Here is a 17,860-nt window from a genome sequence, read left to right as displayed (position 1 = left end):
GCTTCATAGGACGTGTTCCCTTTTTGATCCCCAAATGATGAATAGCTATCCTGTGACTCAGGCCCGACATTTCTCTATATGACCAAGAAAGAACGTCTTTGAACTCAACCAATAACTTGAAGTATTTTCTCTCTTCTTCTGGTGTAAGAAGTGCACTATTGAAGATTGGGCGTGGATCTTCCAGAATGCCTAGATTTAGTTCATTGAGGTCATCTATTGTTGATTGTACGCCTTCCTCCAGTTGAGGGGGAGCCTCTTGGACATCATCATATGTATCATCAATGTTTGGACCTTCTTCCACTGTTATGTGATAGGATGATTGTGTCAAGTTTGAATCTTCCATCTGACTTTCCACAAATACTGTGATGGCTTCATCTTCCTCCTTCTTAATTTCTCCATGAAATTGGTTGGTGACAACAATTGTGCTTCTTTTCACCTTCAAAGAACTATCGGTGGTGATTGACAATATAGTATTTCTCTTCATACGTGATGAGAAAACACTATGAATCTCTTTTTTGCCAGTTACATCACAAAAATCTTGATTTTCATGCTCCAGCAACCTCCTTTCGGATAATGACTTTCTTTTGGTTCCCAAGCGAAGAAATACAAAAGTCTTTGAGGTGGTGACATATTCGTCCACTTGTTTAGAAGATCCTCTTTCATCCTTATGGCCCAATCTTTCGAATGAAGAGACACGGGGTGTCAATCTTCCAATGTGTTCAAACACCGAAGTCCGTTGTGTTGCTATACCCTCCTTAGATTTCTTTGTCTTTTCTATAGAGGTGTAGTGGGATGAAGTTATTTCTTTCCCCTTCGTAGATGAAATCCGAAGAGGCTCCGGCAAGCTGAATCCTAAACCAAACTTAGGAGTGGCGACATGATATCCTTGCTTTCTCAACTTCATTTGAGAATTGTAAACCCGTGTATCTTTTCACTAGTGACTTCATCCATAAGTTCTCCTAACTTTGCTGGATTTGAGAAGCCGTAACCTGATTTTTCAAACAATGTGAAGGCCTTTTTATCAATGTTCCCTTTTTATCTTACCAACTTGGGTATTGCCTTTTGAGGGCTCCAAAGTGATAGGCGAGACTTGTGCAACTGGGACAGTCATTTTCTCCTTCAAATCTTGGAATGTTATGTGACTGAGTTCCTTCCTCGGTGGGTGGACTTGTTGAGTACATTCTTGTAGAAGTGGTTGTCCCTTTTTTCGATGCTCATGTGGAATGTAGCGAAAAATTGGTTGCTCATTATCAATAGTGGTCAGCATGTCTCCTTTAGATGGTGAGAACTTAATGGAAACCTCTTCCGCTCTTTTCTTAGACATCTTGATAGCGGCCCATTGAACTTTACTATCTTCGAGATCAATTGAGTCGGCTTCTACATGTTCCTCCATATTTGCTCTTCCATAATCTAAATAGAATTTTGCATCTGCAAAATATGACTCCGTCTCAGTGAAAGGATTGATGTCTGTATTTATTTTGACTACTTCACCATCTTTAATATACTTCATGCACTGATATAAGGTAGATGGCACCACTCCATTTTCATGAACCCAAGGACTCCCGAGCAACAAGTTGTATGATGTTTTGGCATCTATGACATGAATCAAAGTGTTTGATTTCACGTCGCTAATGGATAATCCTACACAAATATTCCCTATGGATTGTTGTCCTCCTTGATTGAAACCTTGGATCGTTAGATTGCTTTTGGATAATTCATTAATAGAGATCCTGAGTTTTTTCAAAACAATTTTTGGCATAATATTGACTGCCAAACCACCATCGATTAGAATGTGATTGAGATGTTGTTCTTGAATAGACCCTACAACAACAAGGGCCTATTATGTAGCTTAGACCCCAACAACAAGTCATCAGTGAAGGCAATTGTAGCACAACATGGGGCAACTTTTTCATCAGTTTGATGTTCTCGTGTTATTGTTGGATTATGCTCACCTTTGCTTCCTTTTGTTTCGTCTCTGCTGGAAATAACATGTGTTGCACCAATTTGACTACCGCAAAAGAATTTTTCAGGAAAAAATTCATCCAATGTCATGGGCCTTCGAACCTTCTGCGATGAAGAACCATTGATCTTTTGGCTAGTACAAGGCTTGACGCTTTTGATGGTTGTAGTTGATTCAAATCATTCCTTGTTGCTCTTGTCTTAGGAAGTCATATCCTAAGGACTGCTTGATGTCTCCGCTTCTTATGAATAACCAATGTCCAACCATCATATTCATTTTTTTGTGGTTGTCTATCTCTAGTGAACCCTCAAGATTTTTCCTTGGAAAATCAACTTCAATAGGCGCTAAATTTCCGAATCACAAGAAGGTGGTGTTTGGCATAGACGACGACCTTGAGCACTTTTTTTGATTTGGTGCTACACTAGCATGATTTGACTCCGCTGGTTCATCTTGGTCAATGATGATTTTTCCTTCACTTACTAACATCATGATTTTCTCCGTCAAGATAAAGCATTTACTTGTCAAGTGACCAAGGACGCGATGGAACTTGCAATATCTAGGATTACCAACCTTATTGATCTCTTCGAGCCTCTTTGATTCAGGAAGATCAATAACTTTCTTAGCTAACAATACCTCAAGAATCATAGGTACATTAGAATTTGGAAATGGGTAGACCTTTGCCTCTAACTCCTTCAAGGTTGGACGTCGCCTCCCTTGGATATTGACTCGGGGCTTCCTCCTCTTTTTGTTTACTCTTGGTGGTGACCTTTACAGAAGTTGCTTCCACCGCCATAGATTCCTTAGTTTGGGTCTTTGAGGTCATACCTTTTCTGAACTCCTTCTTTTCTTTTGTCAGATCAGCAAAAGGAGATGCCTTCCCATGACTCGCGATGCTCAACTTCATTTCATGCGCTCGTGTAGCAAGTTCCTCAAAAGTTTGTGATCTGATTCCTTGTAGTATGTATAGAAGTCCCCAATGCATACCCTGAATGCACAATTCCACATAAGATATTTCAGAAAGACGATCTTTGCAGTCCAAACTCAATGATCTCCACCAATTGATGTAATCCACCACATGCTCTTCCTTTCTTTTGCTTAGTGCCGGTCAACTCTATCATGTTTACGATTCGGCGAGTACTGTAGAAACGATTGAGGAATTTCTTCTCTAGTTGCCCCCAACTATCAATGAACTCGTGTTCCAAGTCGATATACCAGTCGAATGCATTCCCTTTCAGCGATCGAACAAACTGTTTTACCAAAAGGTCACCATGTGTTCCAGCATTGCTACAAGTTTCAATAAAGTGGGTGATATGCTGCCTTGGGTTCCCCTTGCCATCAAATTGTTGTAGCTTTGGTGGTTGATAGTTTGTTGGCACTGATAGACAATGAATCCATCTGGTATATGGCTTGGAGTAATACAAGGAACTTTGTGGTGTTCCGCCATATTGAGCCCTGGTAGTGTTCGTTATCATGTCTTGCAACTGTTGGACAGATAGTGCAGCAACTGAAGCAAATATTTTCTCCTTTTGAAATTTCGATTTTGCTAGAGATTCCTCAACGTCCTTGTTTCATTTATCAAAACCAGATGGACAAGTGGGGACATGACTTGACTCTATAGGTGTGAAGGCCTCCAACTTGTTCATAAGTTGAGCAATATGAAGATTTTAGTCATCAACAGATTTCTTCAAGGCGTCAATGGGTTGCTCCATCAACGCAAACTTCTCATCCATGTCAGTTGAGTCAGCCATCAAAGCATTGACATTCATTGAAGTTGGACAATTCATTGAATCTTCAGATTCACCAAAGTTGGAGCCAATTTAAGAAAATTCTCCAAAGAACACAGACGCAAGATTTCCCCTAGTTGTTGCACTTACGACCATCGTATGAGAGTTGTTGTTTTTCATCTCCTCAAAAGAAGTGAAGTATTCAGATCCATCTAGCCCACTGTTCTTGAACTTACACAGAGTAATCGAGCCAACATGACTGAGATAAAAAGATACAACATCAGTAGTGTCCTTGTAAGAAAAATCACTACTCTTTTTTAAGGCCATTGCAGTAGTTGCCTTTGTAGTTTCTGATTTGCAAGAGAAAGAGATGAAGAGCAGAATCGGTCCCACTGGGCGTGCCAAATTTGTTCGCAACAAATTTTCGTAAGCGCTGAAAATTGACTGCAAGCAAAATAAATGAAAGAAAAATGTGATTTTTATTAATGAATCATTGTGAGTACAATTCTAATGTTCTCTTGATTCTCTCTCCTCAGCTTCTCCAAGATTTGAGGGCCTTCAGTAGGGTACTTCTCAAATTATTGGATGAAGTAGACCTCCTTGAGATGTTATTGATCCCCGGAAATGTCGGAAAGCGCTTCTCCATTTCAAGTCAATCTCCGGGAAGAACTCCATTGATCACTCCTTCAAAGAGCTATGCAGTTGATGTTGTAGGTTTCTCCAATTGCAGAATGCTTGTTGAAGAGTTTTCTTGATTCCCCTTAGAATGTCATGTCCATCCCCTATTTATAGTTATAGGGGGTGGACAAGGTTGCGTATGATTGGAAGGATGTCATTTTGACACTTGGCATATTGGGATTGGTTGTTGCACTTGATTGGCACTACAACCTTATTTGGACATGTGGCGCTGCCTTATTGATCTTGGATTCCTAGTCATTGTGACATGTGTAATGAGTTTTGGGCTTCAAGGTGAAATGGACCTTGGATTGGTTTTAATAAAATGACTTTCTTTATTTGTAAAGCCCAAATTAATCATTCAGCACGAATTTAATTCAAATTTCGTATGAATTTAATCCAATAAAATTTATATGTCTACAGGTATGTTATTGGGTACAGGAAATGCAATATATATCATGCATAAAGAGATTTTTGTATGGAAGAAGAATTTTTTTGTGATTTCTACTCTTATTTTGGAGATTAAAATTGTCACGCCCAAAATCCCATTAAGGCGGACCGGCACCCATTGCCGAGAAGGCTCGGGAGGACCAACCTGTAATCATGCTCTATCTATGAACATTTACAGGTGCTGCCATAGTGGATAACATGTTTTCATGAAAGTAGACAGTATTAACAAGCCAAAAGAAAGTGCACATGACTTGGCCGTTGGGACCATGATGTCTAAGACACGAGGCACAACCACACTTCACTATACATAGTCTACAAAGACCTCTAAGTGATAAACATTATGGGTTAAGGTCGGGACAGGCCCCGCCTTACACTCAGCTACTATACAATACCAAAATACATGCTATAGACTCGGAAAGCCCCGAATCAACCTGGAGCTCACCAATAGCCGCTGGATGTCCTGTTCTCCTACTGGGGAGATCTACTAGCTCATGTACCTGCAACATGAATTGCAGGTTCCCCGAGAGAGACGTCAGTACGGGAGAATGTACTGAGTATGTAAGGCATAAAGTATTGTATGTGAAATAAGAACTCAAATGAAATCATATACCAATGTAAGAATATAAGACCACCTTTTCTCATATTATGGAATCAGGTAATTTACATTCTTTCTTTACTTTATCATTCTTTACTTTACACTCTATGCACATCATATAATACAAATGACCAGCTGATCAGTGGTAGACATATAAATCAGGATCGACCCATGCTAGGTGATTCTTCCACCCCTGGGATACCACCCATCAATAAGCAGATTCATTTAATATCTTTCCATTAACATGTGAGATGATTCTTTGGTGGTCATAGCATTTTTGAGTTGTGGGACTAAGCAGTCAACAAGTGACATGTAATAATCATATAATGCAAGAACAACAAAGTAGAGAGTAGTTACACAATTAGTGAAATGCATAGGAGCTGAAATAACATATGGACCTTATTTAGTTAAAAGGAGAACGCATGCGGGGTATTCAATGTATATGTACAAATTTGACAATGAACATGTATTGGAATGTGCATCCATGTTAAAGAGTGAGATCAAGGTCATAAGTCGCGTTGGAGCTGGTAGGCTGCCTCTATGTGTCGAGGACGAGTCTAGATTTCCTGCCAATTAGTAGGAAATTGAAAAGCCTTACATACCTTGTTGTACCAACTTGTAGTTACCTTGAAGTACCTTCCTTTTTTTTCAAATACTTATCTACAATAGAGTAGGTGATAAACTAGAATAGTTACTAAACATGCTTAGGCAGTCCAATCTCACTCAACAATAATGCTCAGGCAGCAAACCCGTAATTACCAAACTAAGTGTAACGTCATGCAATTTGAAATAACTCTGAAGAAGCTTGAAATTGGAAATAGTCATTTTTGGAAAAATTCAGAATCTGGAAATTGGCTATGGGAAACAAAATGAGTTTTTGGTCAACTTTGAACAGTCATAACTCCTAGCTCAGTATGATTTAGTTGTAGTTCCAGTTATGTTTGGAAAGCCCTTGGAATGATCTTTCCAACGTCGCCGAGTTTTCTTGATTCCGTATTTGTATGAGTGAGTTATGCCCTTTGGAAGTTGGGCTGTCGGCAGGGCTCCCGAATTTGTAAGGGTGTTTTGGTCTTTTCCCTAGACATTTCTTTTGGTTATATTGATGCGTTAGACTGATTTTAAATCAGTTTTTCCCCTTTAAAAGTGAGAGTTAGGGATTTTTGAGAGAAGAGAGAAAGAAGAGGAGAAAGAGAAGAAGAAACAAGGAATCGTCAAGATCGTCGTGGTTTTCATCGGGGGTGATCCCTATTAAGGTATGTGAGATCATAGTGTTGGGTTGGTTCATTCCCCACACGCCAAACTCGCTTTAAATTCCGAGAAAAGATTGGTTGTGTTGTTGAAGTTGTGGTTTTGATGTTGAAGTTTCTTGTTGGTTGGGTGCATGTTTCCGGTTGTGATTTCAAGTTGAATCCATTGTATAGTATGGGGGTTTATGATTCTAAATGTTTGGGGCTGGAAACTTTGAAGTTTAGAAGGTTTAGAGTTGGAGAAATTAAGGAGAAAAGTCGAATTTTTGGGGAAAAGGGCTGGGGCATCGCACCAGCCAGCGCCCCCCAAAAGGGACTCTGAAGTCTAGCCCTTGGGGCGGCGCGCCTAGCAGAGAGCCCAGCAGGCCCCTCTGAAGTTTGAGGGCTGGCGCTCCGCGCCTCTCAGAGCGCCAAGGACGCCAACCTTTCCCATTCTTTCCCCACTTTTTCATACATGTTCCTTGGTAATGTACCTATGTTTTATTAGTTTGTTTTCCTACACTCCAAGGTACGTCTAAACGTCAAGAACTCATCCATAAACATGAGATCATTACCCCTCAAATCCGTACTCCAATTCGAGGAAAGTTAGGATCAAGTCAAGAGAAGTTAAAAGTCAAGTTTAGAAGTTAAGAAGCAAGTCTTTAAAGTTTTTCAAGAGTCTTTATTAAACGTTTTAACTTCGTTTTAAGGCTCAAGTTTCAGTTAAGTCAAGAGTATAGAGTTGAGTTCATTTCTCAAAAGTTATTAGGGAACTATGTATTCCCAAAGAAGTTTTATAAATGTTTTCACATTTGAGCAAAGAAGAGGGAACTTTGATTCCAAAAGAGCCTTTGGGCTAAGCTTTGAGCAATTATCTCAAACTAAAGAAAATGTGTTTAAAACACTTATGAGCTAAAGTATATTTTGGGAGTAGTCTTGAGCACCGAATTGGGGACATGAGTCCATATTAACTCAATTCTCCATAAGAACCATGTAGCCAAACATGGGATTTAACGGGTCATACTTTTTAGATGATCACGTAAGTTAAGCTAGTGGATCCACTAAGTTAAGTAAAGGTCCTTTATCATGTCAAGGTAAAGGATGGTCCTTGGGCAACGTGAGGTAAAACGTTGTATCATCACTAGGGTTCATAGTGGTGGTTGTCGGTTAAAGAATCTCCCACTAAAGTTATATTACTTTTATATAAGTAAAGTTGAGTTTGTTATTGTTTTATCCTTAACGAATTAAGTTGTTTACATTGTTTTACAAGCATTTATATATATTGCATATGTCTTAATGCTTTATATTGAGTTCGGTTATTCATGAGTCGAGCACAGCCAAGGTAAGAGTTCCTTTGTATTCCTTCCAAGCTTAAATTGTTGTTTAGCTTTTCAGCTCGCATACTCGTACATTCAATGTACTGATGACAGTTGTCCTGCATCTTATGACGATGCAAACACAGGTACCCCGGATCAGCATCCAGCACGCCGTTGATCCAGCTGAGCACTCCAGAGTCAGTGGTGAGCCCCATTGCCTTCTGGAGGACTCTGTTATTTTGTGTTCCTAGTTTTGTTTTATTAGGGTGTTGCGGGGTATATCCCAACATCCATCTCAGTGTTATAGAGGCTTCATAGACAGTCAGTCAAGAAGTATTGAGTCTCTCATCTATGTATATATGAAAACTCTATTTTGAGACACGAGTTGCCTTTTGGCATGTTATGCATCAGTTAGGTTGTTTTATAGCATTGCATTGCATTGAGTTATTCTGTTGAGTTAGGTTTTTGCTGAGTTAAGAAAGCCAGGCCAAGGGTTCGCTTGGGGCCAACAATGGTCTTCGAGTGCCGGCCACGTCCAGGGTGTAGACTTGGGGCGTGACACTAAGGTTGTTCTTTCAAACTCCGCCTTCTTTTATTGCATTTGTACACTACACAACTATATTTCAATATCAACAATTTACACCCTTTCCAGATATCAACCAAGCTGTCCCCAATATGTTTATACATCAACATGTCCCAAAAACAGTCCTAACAATCCAACATACAATAGAGGACATGAAACCATAGTTTCCCATCATCATCCCACGAGTTCTTATCAACAATACACTTAAAATATCATACTTAGACTCGTGTTTAAGGAATACAAAGATAGGGCAGTCACTTTACCTTAATTCTTATAACTCATTTTTTTTATAATTTTAACTCTTCAATAACTTGAGCTTCCCTTCACATAGGCCAAAAGAAAAAAGAGAAAAAGCCTCTCAATAACAAAGGAAAGTGAGCAATTAAAACTTTTGACAGATTCAGTCCTCTACTTGTTCTTAACTAATTAACATGTTTATCTAGCATTCCATGAGAGTATTAGGCTAAATCCATTAGTAATTCCACTTATCTTACCTTGCAAGGGCTTGGGTTTATCCAAGAACCCTAGGAAACTTGTGGCTGTTGCTATGCTTTGAAAGAGAGAGGAGAAGCTTAGAGAGAAATCTGATTTTTATCTATTCTAATAGTGAGGAAATGGCCAGCAACTTGGGGATTATAAAGGTCTTACTTTTCCCCACCTCTTAAGTTTTAACATAAGCCAGTAATTTGTCAAATTGGTCCAAGTAGGTGATGCACCTGCTAGGAATTATATATACACAAAAATAGGCCCTTTATGTACTCATCTTGGGCTACAATCTTTCCCCTTTCTAATATTAAGCCATGGGCCAGAATTATACCCTTAATTTGGGCCTTAGTCTTTATTGGGCTCAAGTAGTTGGACTTGGACAGATTGGTGTGAGGCCTCATATCCATTCCCTTTTTCTTTTTATTTAATTTGGGCCTCAAGTGAGCCCACTAATGCATGAACTAATCTTCCCCATCTACCTAGCCCATTTGAGCTAAGAAAGTAAGTGACACCTGCTAGCTTTATAAAGTCCAACAAGCACCTCAATTCTTTTATTCGTTTTCCGAGCGTAATCTCTTTAGTTTAATTCAAAACTTATATACACTTGATCACCTTAACATTTAGACTTACATATAGCCCTTCAATCCAGAATTTAAAAACTTCTAAACTTTGACGTTCACTCGATCGTGCAATATTGCAATGTACGGGAGTTATACTTATAGCTTCTTTATTGTCACCATTCATCTAGGAAATCAAGTTCATTACTTATACCACCAAGCTAAATCAAGTTCCATATGTGTAGGACTTGTACAGGTAAAATACGGGGTGTTACATCCTCCCCCCCTTAGGAACACTCGTCCTCGAATGCTAGCATAATCAGATAGCTTAAATAAGTTTAAACCTTAGTTTAAATCAATTGTTAATCACAGAAGAAATACCCTGTTCATGCGTACCTATTAATGCCCCCATTTTGCACTTTGGACTTCCCCTTTAGGTTCAAATAAAGAAGGGTACTTGGATTTCATCGCTTCCTCAGCTTCCCACGTTACTTCTTCCACTTGTTGGTTCCTATATAGAACCTTTACTGAAGCCATTTCTTTATTCCTTAGCTTTTTAACTTGACGATCCAGAATAGCAATAGGTACTTCTTCATAGGTGAGATCCCCTATAACTTGTAGATCTTTTATAGGAGTGATATAGGATGGGTCACCTACGCACTTTTGAAGCATTGAGACATGAAACACCGGATGAACTGCTGAAATCTCCTGAGGTAGCTCTAACTCATATGCAACTTGGCTAACTCTTCGAATAATCTTATATGGCCCTACGTAGCGTGGACTCAACTTTCCCTTTTTACCAAATCTCATTACCCCTTTCATTGGCGATACTTTCAAGAACACCCAATCTCCTATAGAAAACTCTAATCCTCTTCTTCTAACATCTGCATATGATTTGTGTCGGCTTTGAGCTGTTGCTAGCCGTTGTTGTATCACCTTAACTTTTTCCTTAGCTTGAAGAACAAGGTCTGGTCCAAATAAAGCAGTTTCGCCTACTTCAAACCAGCCAATTGGTGATCTTCACTTCCTTCCATATAAAGCTTCATAAGGTGTCATTTTGATACTAGAATGATAACTATTATTGTAGGCAAACTCAATAAGTGGTAAATGATCATCCCATCTACCTTTGAAGTCTAAGACACAAACTTGAAGCATATCCTCAAGTGTTTGGATTGTGCGTTCTGCTTGACCATCCGTTTTAGGGTGGAAGGGTGGAAGGCTGTACTTAAATTCACTTGTGTTCCCAAACTCTTTGGGAATGATTTCCAAAACTTTGCAGTGAATTGAGCTCCTCGATCAGATATAATAGAGATTGGAACCCCGTGTAGCCGAACTATCTCCTTAATATATAACTTTGCATACTCTTCAGCTGTATAATCAGTCTTAACTGGCAAAAAATGTGCTGACTTGGTGAGTCTATCAACTATTACCCATATGGAGTCAAACTTACGAAACGAGCGAGGCAAACCAGTGACAAAATCCATGTTGATCATGTCCCACTTCCAAGTTGGAAGCTCCATACACTGCATATAACCTCCCGACTTTTGGTGCTCTACTTTGACTCGCTGGCAGTTTGGACATTGAGCCACAAATTCTGTAATGTCCTTCTACATGTCCCCCCACCAATACACTCCTTTCAAGTCATGGTACATTTTAGTTGATCCCGGATAGATGGAATATCTTGAATGATGTGCTTCTATCATTATCCTCCTTCTTAGCCCATTAACATTAGGTACACACAATCTGTTTTGACAACAAAGTACTCCATCTTGTGTAAGCTCAAATTCCTTTATCGTACCTTGATTTACCTTCTCCTTTAGTCGTTATAGAATAGGATCTTTGAACTGCTTCTCTTTCACCTCAACTACTAATGAAGATTCTGCCGCATTATGCACTACAATCCCTTCTTTTGGGGTTTCAAGAAGACGAACTCCCAAACTAGCTAGTTGACGTAGATCCTTCGCCATCCCTTCTTTTTCCACGGTTTGCTCATTAATACTTGATATTGTCTTGCGACTGAAAGCATCGGCTACTACGTTTGCTTTCCCTGGATGGTATAGTATATCAACGTCATAATCTTTTATTAGCTCTAACCATCTTCACTGCCTCAAATTCAGATCCTTTTGCTTGAAGATGTATTGCAAACTTTTATGGTTTGTATATATGTCAACGTGAACCCCATATAAATAGTTGCGCCATATCTTTAAAGCAAATACAACCGCTGCTAGTTCAAGATCATGGGTTGGGTAGTTTCTCTCATGTGACCGCAGTTGTCTTGAGGCATAAGCTATTACTCTACCATGCTGCGTGAGTACACATCCTAAACCAATCCCTGAAGCATCACAATATACTGCATACCCCTCTGTGCCTTCCGGAAGTACTAATACAGGTGCAGAAGTTAGCCTACTTTTCAACTCTTGTAAGCTTCTTTCACATGAATCATTCCACTGAAACTTAGCTGTCTTGTGTGTTAGCTTAGTTAAAGGTGTAGAAATAGAAGAAAATCCTTCAACGAACCTTCTAGAATAACCTGCCAACCCTAGGAAGCTACGAACCTCTGTGGGTGTTGTTGGTCTTGGCCAATCTTTCACAGCCTCTATATTTTGTTAATCAACCCTTATTCCTTCATCAGATACAATATGACCCAAGAACGCCACTGATTTTAACCAAAATTCACATTTAGAGAACTTGGCATACAACCGCCGATCACGAAGAACTTGTAATACCTGTCGTAAGTGATTTGCATGGTCCTCTTTTGATCTTGAATACACCAAGATATCACCTATAAATACTATCACAAATACATCCAATAATGGCTTGAACACCCTATTCATCAAATCCATAAAAATTACCGGTGCATTTGTTACCCCAAATGACATAACGAGAACTTCGAAATGACCATACTGTGTTGGAAAAGCTGTCTTGGGTATATCCTTCTCCTTCACCCTCACTTGGTGATAACCTGATCTCAAGTCAATTTTTGAAAAGAACTTGGCACCCTGTAACTGATCAAACAAATCATCAATTCTGAGGAGGGGATATTTATTCTTAATTGTGACTCTATTCAATTGTCGGTAGTCGATGCACATTCTTAACGTGCCGTCCTTCTTACGTACAAATAACACTGGTGCACCCCCATGGGGACACACTAGGCCTTATAAACCCTTTTTCTAACAGTCCTTAATGTCCTTTAATCACGTAATTCTGCCGGGGCCATTCTATACGGAGGAATAGAGATAGGTTGAGTGCCTGGAATTAAATCGATACCAAATTCTACTTCTCGTTCTGGGGGTAAACCTGGAAGCTCTTCAGGAAACACATCAATAAATTCAATTACTACCGGAATAGATTGAAGAATCAGTGGTTCTGCCTCCACATCTCTCACTCTAACTAGATGACATATGTACACTTTTGACATCATCTTCCTCGCCTTCAAATAAGAAATAAACTTACCCCTTGGCGCTGCAACAGTACCTTCCCATTCAAGGACTGCCTCGTTTGGAAAGTGAAAGTGCACTCTCTTAGTTCGGCAATCCACCGTGGCATAACAAGAAGCCAACCAATCCATACCCATTATAACATCAAATTCAACCATTTCTGGTTCAATTAGGTCAGTCAATGTATCACGATCACAAACAGTTACTATGCAGTTACAATAGACCCTTCTTGCTATAATAGACTCATAATCCATACCCATTATAACATCAAATTCAACCATTTCTGGTTCAATTAGGTCAGTCAATGTATCACGATCACAAACAGTTACTATGCAGTTACAATAGACCCTTCTTGCTATAATAGACTCATCGGTTGGTGTAGACACTTCAAATGGTTATTCAATAATTTTGGTGTTCTTTTTAAGCTTCCCAGCAACTAGTGGAGTGATATACGATAGTGTGGAACGAGGATCAATAAACACATATACATTATGTGAAAAGATGAACAATGTACCTGTTACTACGTCAGGTGAAGCCTCCAAGTTCTGTCAACTCCCTAGAGCATATGTGCGATTTTGGACTCTGCTAGAACTAACTGCTCCTCTAACACCTCTACCACGACCTGTAGGAACCTGTAGACCTCTACCTAAAGGAGGCACCGATGATGACAATGTAACAGCTGATCCAGTAGGTTGTGCTATATCACCCATGCGCCTTTTAGGGCAATCTCTCATTAGGTGCCCTGGTATACCACACAAATAACATGCATCTGTTTCAAAATGACATATACCTAGATGACTCCTCCCACATTGTTTACAAGGCTTCCTAGGAGGCATTAATTGGCTTGTACTGCCCTACTCTGGATATCCTGCTGTCCGTGAACCTTGGCTCACACTCTTTTGCCTAAATTGATTGCCTCTCGGCCCTTGAAATTGGGGTGGAGTGATACCTGTAGAGTAGGGAAATGACGGCCTAGCTGGTCTATTAAAAAACCGAGGCTTAAACTCACCTTGAGGTGGTGTAAACTGCTCGGTAGACCTATCCCTCTTGGACTTGGTCTTCCAATTTCTGTGCAAAATCTTGCATCCTTGCTATATCCATGTCTTTATTTAAAGATGCAATAGTACAATCACTAACCAGATACGAATCCAATCTATCCACATATCGATGAACTCTATCCTCTATAGTAGCAACTACATTGGGAGCATACCTGGACAAGGAATTAAATTAGAGACTGTACTCTCTCACGCTCATACCCCCTTGGTGAAGATTTGAGAACTAATCTGCGCGGGCCTCTCGAATCTCCAATGGCAAATAATGATCAAGAAATGCATTTTTAAATTCTTTCCAAGTAGCTGGAGGTGCATCTGTACTCTTAGATTGCTCCCAAGTTTCATACCATAATATAGCCACACCCTTTAATCTATATGTGGCTAGCTCAACAACTTCTTTACCACTCACGTGCATAACATCCAAAGTTTGTTGGATTTGATTAATAAAGTCTTGCGGATCTTCATTAGGATCTGATCCAGACAATGATGGAGGGTCCAAATTAAGGAAATCACGTATCCGCGTGCTAGCTGCCCTATCTGCACCACCAATACCCGTAACTGGGCCTTCTTGCCTTTGACCTTGGCCAGCAACTATACGAGTCAATAATTGAACCGCATTTCTCAAATCTTGTACGGTAGCATCTGTAGATGGTTCTGGGGGAACTCCATCCCTTCTCAACTCTTCAGGAAGTGGAGGAGTAGGGAATGTTTGTGATGGAGACTTATCTTGGGACTCACCTAGGGTACTCTGGCTGGCTTCTCCAGCCGCCACTTCTACTTGCTTTCCTTTTCTTTTACTTTTCCTTTTCTGCGGCATTTGTTTTATAACAAAACAATTAAGAGGTTAAGCATTGTCCACCTACAACATTTGGTGCTATAGCACGATCTAAAGAATGAAAAGAAAGGGACAGCTCCTAAATGCCACGTAGCCTCCTGCTTATAAATGTGGTGCACAACACATCCATAAGCAAGACTCTACATAGACACGACTTTGTAGACTCCCTAGGATGACCTGCTCTGAAACCACTTTTGTCATGCCTAAAATCCCATTAAGGTGGACCGGCACCCGTCGTTGCTGAGAAGGCTCGGGAGGACCAACCTGTAATCATGCTCTATCTATGAACATTTAAAGGAGCTGCCATAGAGGATAACAAGTTTTCATGGAAGTAGACAGTATTAACAAGCCAAAAGAAAGTGCACATGACTTGGTCGTTGGGACCATGATGTCTAAGACAAGAGGCACAACCATACTTCACTATACATAGTTTACAAAGCCTCTAAATGAAAAAACATTATGGGGCTAAGGTCGGGACATGCCCTGCCTTACACTCAACTACTATACAATACCAAAATACATGCTATAGACTCGGAAAGCCCCAAATCAACCTGGAGCTCACCAATAGCCGCTAGATGTCCTGTTCTCCTACTAGGGAGATCTACTAGCTCTTGTACTTGCAGCATGAATTGCAGGTCCCCCGAGAGAGACGTCAGTACGGAGAATGTACTGAGTATGTAAGGCATAAAGTACTGTACGTGAAATAAGAACTCAAATGAAATCATATACCAATGTAAGAATACAAGACCACCTTTTCTCATATTATGGAATCAGGTACTTTACATTCTTTTCTTTACTTTATCATTCTTTACTTTACACTCTGTGCACAACATATAATACAAATGACCAGCTGATCAGTGGTAGACATATAAATTGGGATCGACCCATGCTAGGCTTTCCTTTAACCCCTGGGATACCACCCGTAATATTGGGATACACCCATGCTAGGTGATACTTCCACCTCTGGGATACCACCCGTAATATTGGGATCAACCCATGCTAGGTGATTCTTCCACCCTTGGGATACCACCCATCAATAAGTAGATTCATTTAATATCTTTCCATTAACATTTGAGATGATTCTTTTGGTGGTCGTAGCATTTTTGAGTTGTGGGACTATGTAGTCAACAAGTGACATGTAATAATCATATAATGCAAGAATAACAAAGTAGAGAGTAGTTACAGAATTAGTGAAATGCATAAGAGCTGAAATAATATATGGACCTTATTTAGTTAAAAGGAGAACTCATGCAGGGTATTTAATGTATATGTACAGATTTGACAATGAACATGTATTGGAACGTGTAGACATGTTAAAGAGTGAGAACAAGGTCATAAGTCGTGTTGGAGCTGGTAGGATGCCTCAATGTGTCGAGGACGAGTCAATATTTCATGCCAATTAGTAGGAAATCGAAAAGCCTTACATACCTTGCTGTACCACCTTGTAGTTACCTTGAAGTACCTTCCTTTCTTTTCAAATACTTATCTACAATAGAGTAGGTGATAAACTAGTATTAGTAGTTACTAAATATGCTTAGGCAGTCCAATCTCACTCAACAATAATGCTCGGGCAGCAAACCCGTAATTACCAAACTAAGGTTGTTCTTTCAATCCCCGCCTTCTTTTATTGCATTTGTACACTACACAACTATATTTCAATATCATCAATTTACACCCTTTCCAGATATCAACCAAGCTGTCCCCAATATGTTTATACATCAACCTATCCCAAAAACAGTCCTAACAATCCAACATACAATAGAGGACATGAAACCATAGTTTCCCATCATCATCCCACGAGTTCTTATCAATAATACACTTAAAATATCATACTTAGACTCGTGTTTAAGGAATACAAATATAGGGCAATCACTTTACCTTAATTCTTATAACTCATTTTTCTTTTAATTTTAACTGTTCAATAACTTGAGCTTCCCTTCACATAGGCCAAAGAAAAAGAGAAACGCCTCTCAATAACAAAGGAAAGTGAGCAATTAAACTTTTGACAGATTCAGTCCTCTACTTGTTCTTAACTAATTAACATGTTTATCTAGCATTCCATGGGAGTATTAGGCTAAATTCATTTGTAATTCCACTTATCTTACCTTGCAAGGGCTTGGGTTTATCCAAGAACCCTAGGAAACTTGTGGCTGCTGCTATGCTTTGAAAGAGAGAGGAGAAACTTAGAGACGAATCTGATTTTTATCTATTTCTTAAAAGTGAGGAAATGGCTAGCAACTTGGGGATTATAAAGGTCTTACTTTTCCCCACCTCTTATGTTTTAATATCAGCCAGTAATTTGTCAAATTGGTCCAACTAGGTGATGCACCTCTTGGAATTATATATACACAAAATGGGCCCTTTATGTACTCATCTTGGGATGCAATCTTTCCCCTTTCTAATATTAAGCCATGGGCCAGAATTATACCCTTAATTTGGGCCTTAGTCTTTATTGGGCTCAAGTAGTTGGACTTGGACAGATTGGTGTGAGGCCTCATCTCCATTCCCTTTTCCTTTTATTTAATTTGGGTCTCAAGTGAGCCCACTAATGCATGAACTAATCATCCCCATCTACCTAGCCCATTTGAGCTAAGCAAGTAAGTGACACCTGCTAGCTTTGTAAAGTCCAACAAGCACTTCAATTCTTTTATTTGTTTTCCGAGCGTAATCTCCTTAATTTAACTCAAAACTTATATACACTTGATCACCTTAACATTTAGACTTACATATAGCCCTTCGATCCAGAATTTAAATACTTCTATAATTTGACGTTCACTCGATCGTGCAATATTGCAATGTACGGGAGTTACCCTTATAGCTTCTTTATTGTCACCATTCATCTAGGAAATCAAGTTCATTACTTATACCACCAAGCTAAATCAAGTTCCATATGTGTAGGACTTGTACACGTAAAATACGGGGTGTTACAAAAATTTACATATTTTTCTATTCCGCTAATTGAGA

At 39.5% G+C, this 17,860-nt stretch overlaps 1 long non-coding RNA gene across 1 annotated transcript; it reads right to left on the bottom strand.

Annotated features, from left to right (window-relative positions):
- Positions 1 to 5,160: 5,160 nt before the first annotated feature.
- On the bottom strand, positions 5,161 to 17,069 carry LOC107060556 (uncharacterized). Its single transcript, XR_001473413.1, has 3 exons — positions 17,002 to 17,069; positions 16,325 to 16,382; positions 5,161 to 5,306 (listed from the first exon to the last, which is right to left on the bottom strand). It is a non-coding gene; the product is annotated as an uncharacterized lncRNA (long non-coding RNA).
- Positions 17,070 to 17,860: the final 791 nt, after the last annotated feature.

The sequence above is a fragment of the Solanum tuberosum genome, unplaced genomic scaffold (assembly GCF_000226075.1).
Source record: "Solanum tuberosum cultivar DM 1-3 516 R44 unplaced genomic scaffold, SolTub_3.0 scf00090, whole genome shotgun sequence".
Lineage (NCBI taxonomy): Eukaryota > Viridiplantae > Streptophyta > Magnoliopsida > Solanales > Solanaceae > Solanum > Solanum tuberosum.
Note: the sequence above shows the minus strand (reverse complement) of the source record. Positions and strands in the feature narration are given on the sequence as shown.